At 36.2% G+C, this 12,646-nt stretch overlaps 1 protein-coding gene across 4 annotated transcripts in view; it reads right to left on the bottom strand.

The window, feature by feature from the left end:
• The window catches only part of LYST (lysosomal trafficking regulator), a 174,811-nt gene that overhangs the window by 150,078 nt on the left and 12,087 nt on the right, over positions 1 to 12,646 (bottom strand). For 3 of the 4 annotated variants that reach the window (XR_012001060.1, XM_026008722.2, XM_026008723.2), the window contains exon 2: positions 1,748 to 1,835. The gene's annotated coding sequence lies outside the window, so the exon portion shown is untranslated. Of the gene's footprint in view, positions 1 to 1,747; positions 1,836 to 9,089; positions 9,119 to 12,646 lie in introns of those variants that run through there. The other variant, XM_072755922.1, reaches the window with a different exon arrangement.

Genomic DNA, 12,646 nt, shown 5'->3' with positions numbered 1-12,646 from the left:
ATTTAAAACTCATCAGGTATAGTCCCTACGATGCATATAACTCAACTGAAATGCTGATATGAACAGCCATGACCAAGTCCCCTCATGAGGAACAACTCCCTTACTGAGGGCAGCCTGCTGCCAGTGCTAACTAGACAACATTCATTACAAGGCACACTGCAACTTTAGCAATATTAAAGACGTGAGAAACTTAAAAATTGTGCTTATAATTAGTGCCTATTTTCCAGAAATTAAAATAATGAAAATTAACATGAATATTTAGGCATGACAATTACTGAGGAAATCATTTCAATCCCACTTCCTAAAAGCACCAGATGCCAGGTTGGCATAAAATATTATAAAATATGCAGAAATATATGTTATTCCTGATTTTTAAATGTACATAAGACACAGACACAGTTACACAAATAAATAGGGTATTATATATATAAATGATCTATTACCTGTTTTGATTCATATAGCTATTTTGGAAATCTTTTGACATGAGCTCTCTCTTACTCTTTTTGCTACCTTCCTGGTGTCCTGCTGCATGTATATATAACATGTTTTTCATTATATAGATGTACTATTAACTATGCAGCCAATCTCTCATTGAATATTTAGGCTATTTCTAGTTTTTGTTATCATAAACAGAACTGCAAAGAACATCCTTACACTACTTGCACATTTATCCTCTATGTCCTTGTGGTAGAAACTGCTGTCACTTCATATAATAAGTTTTACACATTTCTTGTTAGGTCTCCCCCAGGGTGTTTTGTAGCTTTTGCTGTTATTTTGAATGGGATTTTGTTTCCATTATATAATCAAATTAGGATAGAAAGCTGGTATGTAGGAGGCAAATAAGTAGTAGATTTATTTTGATATAGTAAGCATATATCCAAGCTCCTTACTGAAATCTCATTCTTTTTGAAATTTCCAGATATAAAACCCTATCATCTACAAATAACGAAAATTTTATTATCCACACACTTCCAATATTCACACACTTTCCACTCTTCTAACTATTAGCACTAACAGAACAACATTGGTAGGGGTGAGGGGGGATACTTTTGCCTTGCACATTAAGAAAATATTCATTTTTTTCCTGCTCATCTAATAGTAATGTTGAATTTCACTGAATGCCTTTCAGCTACTTTGAATGTCAACTGAAAAGATGATTGTATAGTATTTTTTAAAGATTTTTAAAAATATTTCAAATATTCAGAAAAGTACAAAGAATGTTTAACATGAAGTTATAGCCAATACTCAGATTTAGCAAGTCTTAACATTATGCTGTGTTCAGATCTGAGAGAGAGAGTGAGAGAGTGTGTGTGTGTGTATGTGTGTGTGCAAAGAAATCAAACCTTACAGTACAGGAAAGCCACACCCCACCCCACTTCTTTTTCTCTTTAGTTGGTGTTTATCATTTCTATACATGTTTTTATAATTTTTTGTTTATAGTCATAAAAATATTCAGTGTTGTTTTAACTATTTTAAAAATGTATACAAATAGTATGCTATACAAATAGTATGCTATATGTATCCTTTTATAACTTTATTTTTCCTCTCAACATAATGTTTGTTTCTTTAAACCATTATGTAATATGCCATTGTATAAATGTGCCACATTTACATATCCATCTCTACTAATTGAAAGTTTAGTTGTTTGTACTTTGGGGTTTAATTATGTCACATAATTATATAGTTTCAAAGGATTAGACTGAAACAAGTATTTTGACTGCTTAAATCTATTACATTAAATACTTACCAATCTCTCAACACTTTTGTAACATTGAGTCTTTATAATTTGAGCTCATGAATCAGATGAAATAAATATTCTTAGAATAAAGCTTCACCTATTTAAAAATAGAAAAATATATTAATGGCGACAGTGAAACAAATAATTTTAATAAAGTTCTGACACAAAAACTTATGGCCAATCTTCATATTTCATATAAGAGAAGCCAACTAAGTTTTTGAACCTCAAGGACACACTAAGAAATTTCTAGAACTCCAAGAATGGAATCTTGAGACAGGAAGTGTTGGAACATACTTGATCTGAACAAGGCAGCTTGATCACAGCACCCTATTCCTCCTCTCCTCCCAACTCCTTACAACCTCCAGGTAAATCACCAGTTAACTATAAAGGAAGGAGAATCAGACCAGTTAACAGTCTCCTTAACACTGAATCCTGGAGGCAGTGGAATACCACCTACACACTTGGGTAGCCAAGTCATTACTCTCCTGTAAAAGTGAAAGGTATTTGAGGATATAGGAAAACTCAGAAAAATACTAAAACCAAACAATGAATAAACTACCACCAAATTTCATATCCTTGTTGAAGTTTTAAAAATGAATTAACCTTTTGTGTACAATACAATGAAGGCTATTTCTGAATACTAAAGGATAAATTCCTACTTCTGGGCTAGCAACAAATGCTTCCGTTGAGTTACCTGTTTTCCCCTTCTCTATAGTTGTGACTAAGCAGAGGCATAGAAAATATTTCCTTATTACAAATACAAGGCAGCCATGAATGTTTATTTCAAAACAAGTTTTTAAATCAGCATTATCTTTGATTCCTTCAAAATGCCCAAGTCTAGAGAACTTTCTTGAATTCCCTTCAGCTTGGTAAATAGTACTTGTACCACATTATTCTGGGCACTTCAGGATAAAGGAGGCAGGAAATGGGATTAGCTGCTGTTAAGACCACACAAGGCTTTTCGTGATGCAAGAAAAACATCTCTCCCCAGACTAGCAGCTCCATCGGGCACACAACTATCCAAGCCCAGGCTAGATTTCAGTCCTCTTACCCCACTCCAAGCACACCATCAGCCAGTGCTTCTACTGCCCAACCAAATGAAAAAAGAATGAAGTCTCAATATACTCTCCACACCTGCTCCTGCTGCATCCTCAGCTAATAAAAATCAACCATATATTTTCAAGTCTAGAAGGACAGAAGGGGAAACTATCAACCAAATTATGAGCATAAAGATGGTATTTGACTAATTGCTGTGACTCCTACTACCCTCTAATTTGGACTACCAGAGGTACAGCTGTCCACCTTGAAATGCTACAGTGATTCATTCCAGCATGATCATTACAAGTGGAAGCTGACAGACAACTGGATCCATCTGTTTTTCTCTGTTATCAGGGGACATTTCTAGGGTATGCAGCGGGACTTATCTAATGCTCTTAAACCAGGATGGCTTCTTTATCTATATTTTGCATAGCCCAGCTTGGATGTCCATGGAGTTTCACTCTATCCAAGATTGTAATTCTATCAGCCAGCACAGTCAGTTCTGACCTCCTTTATACTGCCACCACCCTTGATAAACACAGCTGCATTCCAACTTTTATCAACCTGTATTATGCTGGGTATCCATGAAGTTTGCAACTATAGTTTAAAAAAACAGACTGAAGATGTCCTTGGGGCATTATATGTATTTGTCTCTGTTTCTAAACTACATAAACACCCTATAGTTACTTATGACTGTCTTCTCTAACCCTATGTCATGAATTCCTTAAGGACAGGGACCCTGTCTTATTACTTTTTCTATTTTATAGCTAAAATGCTAAATTTAAAAATCATCATTACTATCATATTCAACTTCCAGTGCAACTATTATAATGTCATAATAAATAAAACTTACTCGCAACAATATTACAAGAATTTTTGTGTTCTTAAAATAAATGAAAAGCATAATAATAAATGATCATACAAATAAAATAATCATATAAGCAATCTCAGGAAAATAATAAGTTTTGCTAATACAGTGACCAGTAAAGTATAACATAGGAATGGCCAAAACAAAAAGCAAAAAGCTGAGAGTGTGTTAGCTACACCTCTTAGTTTTATTTCATCAGAAATTTCAAAAAAAAAAAGAAATTTCATTAATATGGCATTTAATTCAACAAACATTTATTGAATATTTATTATCTAGCTACTATCTATTATCTATTATCTAGCTACCGGCTACTATTATTGGCACTGGGAATAGAGCAAAAACAAAATCCCTACCCTTATGGATTCCAGTGAGGTAGAGACAGATGAAAAACAAACATATTGTAATGTCAAGCAGTGCTACATGCTATAAAAAATAAAACAGAATAAGGATACAGAGTGACAGGAATGCTACTTCAGATAGGGTGACAAGGATTCTAAAGAGGTGGTATCTGAGCAGAAACCTGAATGAAGTATGAAAATGGGTCACAGGAGCATCTGGGAAAAGTGTTCCAGGGCTTTGAGATTAGTTTATATTTGATGCATTGGATATTGAGTGCAAAAGAAGTTAAAGAGTATTACAGAGTGAGAAAAGACACTCATTCACACTGGCCAGGGACTGAAGTAAGATGTGGAAAGATTAAATAGAAGTGTCCCCCACCGGAACTGTTTCTCCCTAAGAATGGCCTCCCACCCCAGAGAATCCATAAGGTTTTTTAAGCCTGTGTGAAGAGCAGTGCTGTTTAGTGACAGATAAGACTGACAGAGGGAGCAGGATGAGAGGGAAATCAAGTTCAATGTTAGCTATGGTAACTTTGACAGGTAGTGTGGAAACCAAGCAAAGGACATGCAGTAGATACCTGGATGTGCCAAACTGGAGTTCAGGTGGGGAGGCTGGAACTGGTGAATCAATTTGAGAGTTATCAGTATCTAGATGTATTTTAACAGGACTAAGTGGATGAAATTACCCAGAGCAGTACTGTCCAACAGAACTTTCTACAATGACAGGACTGTGGCTAGTGGCTACTGTACTGATCAGTGGAGACCTATAGAATGCATGCAAATGAAGCTGAGAAGAGATTCTAGGACTGAGCCCTGGGGTTAGCCATCCTGAGTAAGAGGGAGGGGGAAGATCCAGTACAGGAGACCGAGAAGGAGCAGCAAGTAGGCAGGAGAAAAATCAAAAAATTGGTGCCTCCCAAAAGCCTGGTAAAAAAAAATATCTTGAAACAGTTAAGACTGACCAACTGTATCAAATATGGCAGAAAGGTTGAGTAAGATAAAGACTGGGAACCCACCACTGGATTTAGCAACAGGGAAGTTACTGACAACACTGTCAAAGAGTGGTCTCAGTGGAGTGGCAAAGGGGATGAGGAAGCGGAGGCAAGGAGCTTAAGACAACTCTTTTGAGAAGTTGTTCTGCCATAAAGGGTGGCAAGGAGTTGGGGGTAGCTGAAGAGAACGTGGGATGGGGGAGGTGGTGTGTTTTTTTTTTTTCTTTTTCTTTTTATAAGTGATGTTATAGCATATTTGTAAGCTACTATTATAGCATGTTTATATAACATCTTTCTCCAATGGAGAAAGGAAAATAGATGAAAAACTAGAACGAGAGGTAACTGCAGGAACAGTGAGCAGGCAGTAGGAAGAGGATGCAATGCACGAGTACTAGGAACACTCACAGTTCATGTAATGGAACAGAAAGGATGACAGAACACATAAGCACACACACAGGAAGGTCAGTATATCTGGCTGTGGATGGACCAAGATTTGGACCAAGATTTGGGTGCATCTCTTTTCTTGGTGAAATAAACTGCAAGGTTGCCAGGGGGAGAGTAAAGAGTAGGAGGCGGTGTTAACTGATGAGTGGAACAGGGTCAAAAACAGCTACCTGGAAGAGACTTCCCAGGAGGCTGCCATTAGTAATTGAGATTGAGTTTCAGCTGTTCAATCCCTGAACCTGTACTACAGTCCAATTCCCAACACGTTCGTAAGCATGGAATGACAGGATGGATGAAGTCAAATAGATGTCTAGATATATTAGAGACACAGCATTCTCCCCATCTGTGCATGCAGTGTCCCTGCCAAAGGTGGAAACTGGGTTATCTGGAATGAATTATTTTTACAAAACTCTTGTAACTCTTACTGCTCATCTTTCCCTTCTGTAAATATTTGAGAATCTTTTAAATCGATCTCTAGAATCTTTTGTGGAAGTAACATCAAGCTCACTAAAGTCTATGGAATCTATGTTGTTCTTTTATAATTTTTTGGAACTTTAGTTCTTCATGTCTTCCGGTAGCGTTCAAATTCCCCAGAGTTGCTCAAAGATTACCAGCTCATCAACGACATTAACACATTTTCACAGAATCTGAACCTGAGGTGTGAACACATTTAGAGCAGCCAGAGGTTCTGGTACAATTTCCTCTCTAATTGTGCGTGGGCTTAAATTTTCTATTATTATTCTTACATGTAGCTTTATTAATTTGTGTGGAGATCATTCTTCACGTCAGAGAAGTTGGAAACAAAACAGAAGCTGGGAAGTTTCATTTACTCTGTATCCAATTATAGGGTCAGCTTTTTTTTTTTTTTAATTTTTCAATTTGAGTATAGTTGACACACAATGGTACATTAGTTTCAGATGTAAAACATAGTGATTCAACTTCTCTGTACTAAGCCATATTCACCACATGTGTGGCTACCATCTGGGGTCCAGTTTGTTTAAAACAAAAATCTATTATTTGCTTGCTGTTTTCATCTCTCTATATAAAATGTAAATGGTCAGCCTTAACCGTTTTCAAAACCTCGGCTCATTATTCTCTTTGGGTTGTATTCCTCTTTTATATGAGATTATGAGATATTTGTATGTACATCTATATATTTTTGTTCCATGTCCTTCTTTCCTTCTTCTGCACATATTATTTTAAAATATGAGTTCAACTGGCCAAATTGCCTCGCTCTTTTCTTCACATACTATTTCCAACTGTTCAATAAAACTCTACCTATGGCCATCTTATCTGCACTTTCCCTTCTGGAGACTATATGCATGGCATCCTATCTACCCTTACATTAAGATTTAGGAACTCTGTCTTTCTAATTCTCTATATTCCAGGTTTCCTCCACATTCCCCTTCCTGTTTCTTATTTATTCATTTAACTACCATTTACTAAAACACTCACTCTGTTTTAGGCACTAAGAATACAAAATGTGAAAATAATTTTAGTCTCTGCCTCAAGAAGGTTCCATTATGGTGGCAAAAGCAAACCAATACACAGGTGTTGTGTACTGATAAGGGACACTGAATCCAATCTGAGTGGTCAGGGAAGCTTCATGAAGGATGTGATATTTCAGTAAAAGCTGAAAATATAAAGGAAGAGAGAAAAGGGGAGAAGAAAAGCATACAGACACAAAGAGAAGCTCAAGTCAAGCCCCTGACAGAATTATGATACATTTGGTATCAAAATGCAAAATGAGAAGCAGGAAAATGATGGAGAGAGTAGTGACCAAGGATAAATAAAAGGACCCCCTGGTGGCCTGAGAGCTCAGCAGAGGTTGAAAGCCATGAATTTCGGATAGTATAACTCTTCTCAGATGTTTGAGATTCTCCAGCAGGGCTCAGCTGCTTGGATCTAGTAGATAAGGCAGATTGTATCACTGATGTAAAAATGGGAGTTTTGGTGGGAGGAAGAAGTTTAAGTGAAAGAGAATTAAGGTACAAGTGAGAGAACAATCCATATGGTCAAAACTAGGATACAAATTGGCTAGGAAAGAGAAATAGGCTAGGCAGATGTTGATATACAAGTTGAAATGCAGGCAGGCAGGCAATCAATCTCTCTGAGACTGAAGAATAAAAAATGAGGGAATATTTTTTTTTATGAGGGAATATTAAAAAGAAAAAAACATGAGGAAATGAAGGATATTAGAATTTTTAGATTTCTGAAACAAGCAGTTTCAGATGATGACAGCACCCAGTGTGTAACCCTGCAAGCAGGTGTCTAAAATGCAAGTTAAGATCACTGCAGCTGAGTAACCACGAGACTAGTTTTTTGGACAACAGATTATTGTTAGCTCTTAAAATGAAGACTCCTTGATGACAGGGATTTTGTCTGTTGCATTTACTGCAAAATCTATAGCATCTAGAAGAGGATGTGGCACAACTATTTTTTGAATTTGTTAAATGAATGATATGGTTTTCTCTCAGGATTCCCATTATGTTCACTTGTCTAATTAAGCCCTCATAGTCAAATTTAGTCTCAGAGTTATCAGCTCCCCTCCTTATTTCCTTAACCTTTGTAAAATGAAATGGTCAATAAAATTAGTCAATAGCAGCACTGCTTTTACTGAGTAAGACTCCGCACAGACATTTGGATAGTTGACTATGTATCTTAGCTCTATTCTGATTCTGTGATTAATTGCCACAACCTATTATCCAAAGGAGCACACAATTAAGCTATCACCCTTAGTCTTGTGGATTTTGACATAGTTATTTCCTTGACACACAGTATAAAACTACTACACTCTCCCCCTATGCCAAGTCACCCCTTCATATATTTTCCAGTTTTAGGCATTTTTAAATACCTTGTCATTTCTGTGTCTTAATCAGTGCTACCAATAACATTACATTGATCATTGAAAATAAAATCTCAAGCTCAACAACACAACAAAGAGGGCTCCCTACGGGGTTGCCTGGGTGGCTCAGTAGGTTAAGCTTCTGCCTTTGGCTCAGGTCATGATCCCAGGGTCCTACGATAAAGCTTCAGGCATCAGGCTCCCTGCTCAGTAGGAAGCCTGCTTCTCCCTCTCCATCTTCCCCTCCCCCTGCTTATGCTCTCTCACTCTCTCTCTTAAATAAATAAAATCTTAAAATAAAAAAGGGAGGGACTCCCTATGTCACCAGGCTTCCTCCCCAAGAACTATCAAGTCACTCACTCATTCATTCATAAATTCAACCAAAATTTATTACTTATTCAATAAATATTTCAATAAATATTTACTAATATATTTATTCATTCTCTTTTTCTAAGTTCTGAATCTGTTGTGAATAGTCAAACAGGCAGCATTGTGACAGTGGTGAAAATAAAGGCAGAAGAGTGCGAATGTAGCAATTACTAGCCGCCACACAAACCTATGTGATGTCCTGCTTCCTTTTCCATGAAACATCTATCCCACAGAGTTACTATGTGGATATTCAAAGATTATATAACATTAGTAAACATTCTTGGTAAATAAATATAGTTCCTTTTAAGTGCTCAGCGCTAGGTGACAGCAGAGAGTGCCATCTGGAGGAAGAAAGAGATCATTACAACCTTTCCCCAGAGCAGTATGAAAATGTTAATGTTTGGTTTTATGACTACATAGTTTCCAAGGAAGCTCTGAAAATAAAAGTAGGGAGTACCTGTATATTTTGTCTTTTCCCTGTCTTGTGACTTCTAAAGAAAAGGAGAAGAGGAAAGACAATGAGAAAGTTAATAATAATGAACTATTTACTCTTATAGCCTAATTAGAAATCATACATTTTCTTCATAAAATGATAGTTATCTGAAGGGCTCATTTCCTAACTTTCACCAAGTGCCCAAAATCCTGATAAATTCATTTAAAAAATAATATTAGGTACTTGCATCTAAGTTTCTTAATTAAAATAATATTAGAGAAATTACCACTGGAAAAATATGTTTTAGAAATATATTATGTACCAAAAAGGAGGAGACCACTATCAACTACAGGATTATTGTGAGGATCAAACACAATACTACACAGAATAACAAATATTCAATGAATTCTTTTGAATCAGAACCTGTGGTGATTTAAAGCAGCCTTCTTGAAAATAAGGGTTGGTCATTATGGACTATTTATTATGCTAAATCCCATCTTCTCCAGAGTTCAGTATATATGGAATATAGACTGATTAATGAACTTTCCCAAAGATCTCATATATTCTTTGCAACACATCACTAAAAATTAAAAACCCTTAGAGAAAAACAATGATAACACTATGCCACTTCATGAGTAACATAAATAAAGGTATCAATATGTTAGAATCATACATTCTCACAATGGCAGAAACTTTAGACATCATACTCTCCAACCCTACATTCTACAGGTGACAAAAACTGAAGCCCACAGGTCCATGGTCCCATGGTTAGGTCCCAAAACAGCTGTCTTAGGAGTTACATGATATTTTTAGAGCTAATTAACTAGAACTAAAATAGCCAAGTTTAGAAGACACAGCCTTTCTTCTGTTAGGTCAATTAAAAATTAGACAATGGACAAAGAAGTTTCCTTAACACTAAATACTATCTCTAAATGTTACCCAGAACCTTTACTGAAGTCTACCAGATTGCAATGTGTTCACCTGGAAACAAGCTTCAAAAACCTCTACAGGGACGCCTGGGTGGCTCAGCAGTTAAGAGTCTGCCTTTGGCTGAGGGTGTGATCCTTGGGTCCTGGGATTGAGTCCCACATTGAGCCTGCTTCTCCCTCTGCCTATGTCTCTGCCTCTCTCTGTGTCTCTCATGAATAAATAAATAAAATTTAAAGAAAAAAAAAAACCTCTCTACAAACTTTTGCTTGTTGCACTAAGTGCAACTTAGTAATCCTGCCTCTCTGTCCTATGCTGTTTCATTCCTCCAGGCAAATATCCCTCCACCCCAAACTTCTCAGGGTATTCTATAGCTTCATGTTATCTTTCTCTGTGTGTTTCCACACTTCTCATTTATATCAAGAAGTAAGCAAAGACAAAAAAGAAAACAAAAAACTCTGCTCCTCCTAGAAAGAAGTATTTACATTTTAACAAGTAAAACCTTCAGTTCTAACTGGAATCACAACAAAAGAGGGGTAGAAGTTGGCTCTGATGTAGATGTTCCATATTAAAAATGTAGGGCTATAATAATCCTTAACCAGTAAACATGGGGGATGGGGAACAATTGAACTGTTCTTACTTTTATTTGGTATTATGCCTTTAGGCTAAGTTAAAGTACAAAAATGTGCTGAATGAAATATTTTCAATTTATGTAGAATTGTATGGGCTATAAAGAAAATAATACAATAAAGAGGGCAGTGGTTTGGGGGCAAAGGGTGGAAATCTAAGAAAGCAGTGGCCCCAGAAAAGTGAACATACTGTTTTTTTCATATTTCGAGGATTGACAAACAATACCACCTGCTTCCCTTCCCTTCCCTAAGCTCACATCTTGGTTACCACTCTCCATCTTGCCTGCCTGGACACCTGTGACTGGCCTACAGAGAAGTCATCATGGCTCCTCATTTGACAAAGCTGGCCCAGCCACGTGTAGCAAGGCAGAATTGGGTCTCCTTTATTAAAATAAAACAAAACTGTTTTGCCTAACACAGTGCCACAAAAGTAAGAGCTCAAAAAATCAACACCAATCCACTTAATACTAACGTTGATAGAAAAACACTCTAATATTCAAATTCCTTCAGGAAATCTTCCTGCAGCCAAACCTCTGGGAAATAAATAGCCACATTTACAAAAGCCTTTTTCTGTTCCTTAGCAAGCATTTAAGGTGCTAAGGAAAACACTATAGAAATACATAAAAACTTCACCAAAAGAATTTTAGATTAAAAACAAAAAACTTAAGCAATAAAATCTTGGATGTTTATTCTTCCTATAAAGACTATAAAAGCATCTGCCTTTGGCTCAGGTCATGATCCCAGAAGCCCCACTTGTGGATGGCTCCCTGCTCAGCGGGGAGTCGGCTTCTCCTCTCCTCCCTACTCTCTATCACTCTGTCTCTCTCTCTCTTAATAAAATCTTTTTTTAAAAAAGAGATTATAATCAGAATATACAGTTTAGAAGTTCTTTAAAATCAATTCTATAAATAATGGTTTTCTATACCTCCTAAAGAGACACTAAAAACAGCTTGGTGTCTTATCCTCCATGTGAAATGAAAAAAATAAAAATAATTTATATAGCAACACCATAATGATCAGTAGTTTTTAATAAATATTCTGTATAAGGTAAAAGATTCCACAAAATAAGTTTCAGAAATACTGAACAGATATGTACAAGTTTTAAAGACACCACATAAGTGTATATAGCAAGAGTTTCCTCTCATTCCTTCATAATTCTTATAGACACAGTGAAAATTAGCTTCCCTTCTAAAAATCATTTAGTTGAGGCAGTCAAGTACAAATGTGTTTACTGCTATAAAACATTTTTTTTTGCTATAAAACATTTTACATCAAGAAAAATTAAGTGAGATCAAATTCAGATCTAGCTGCTTAATCTACTGCTCTCTAACCATCCATGAAGATGGATAGATAGTAGGAGACAAGGGCATAGGGAATGAGAGCGATAGAGAACAAAAACAGAAAAGTAATATATTAAGCAAATGCATTTCAGATTCAACCTACACTTCTTTTTTTCTACTCCATTGAGTATCATCACAATTTAGTTTCTACCACCAAGGTATAAACTTAGACACATGTAAAGACAAAGGGCTAAAGGTATAAATTAATTACATACTGGAAACCAGCTATCATCACTTTCCATAGTGTATAAGGTTTTGGCTATGAGATTAGTTTCTTAAAATGTATTAAAATGTTCAATAGGTTAGTGGCATAGTAGAAAGAATACTACATTAAAAGTCGAGACTTTTGGTTTTTTGTTTTGCCTCAGACACTTCTTAGGATCTCAGGCAAAATGCTTAACCTTTCTGTATCCCATTCTTCTTAAACACATTAAAACAAAAACAAAACTAGATCTCTAAATATCTTTTAGGCTGTGAACTTTCATGATATTCAGGAAATAGTAATATAGTAACAGTAAACATCAAAGTTCAACTAAGATTAAAATTACACATTCTAGGGGCACCTGGGTTGCTCAGTCAGTTAGGCACCCAACTCTTGGTTTCGGCTCAAGTCATGATATCAGGGTATTGAGATCAAGCCCTGCCAGGCTCCACTCAGTGCAGGGTCTGCTTGAGATTTTCTCCC

The sequence above is a fragment of the Vulpes vulpes genome, chromosome 4, assembly GCF_048418805.1.
Source record: "Vulpes vulpes isolate BD-2025 chromosome 4, VulVul3, whole genome shotgun sequence".
NCBI classification, from domain to species: Eukaryota; Metazoa; Chordata; class Mammalia; order Carnivora; family Canidae; genus Vulpes; species Vulpes vulpes.
The sequence above is the reverse complement of the archived record's forward strand: the minus strand, read 5'-3'. Positions and strand labels throughout refer to the sequence as shown.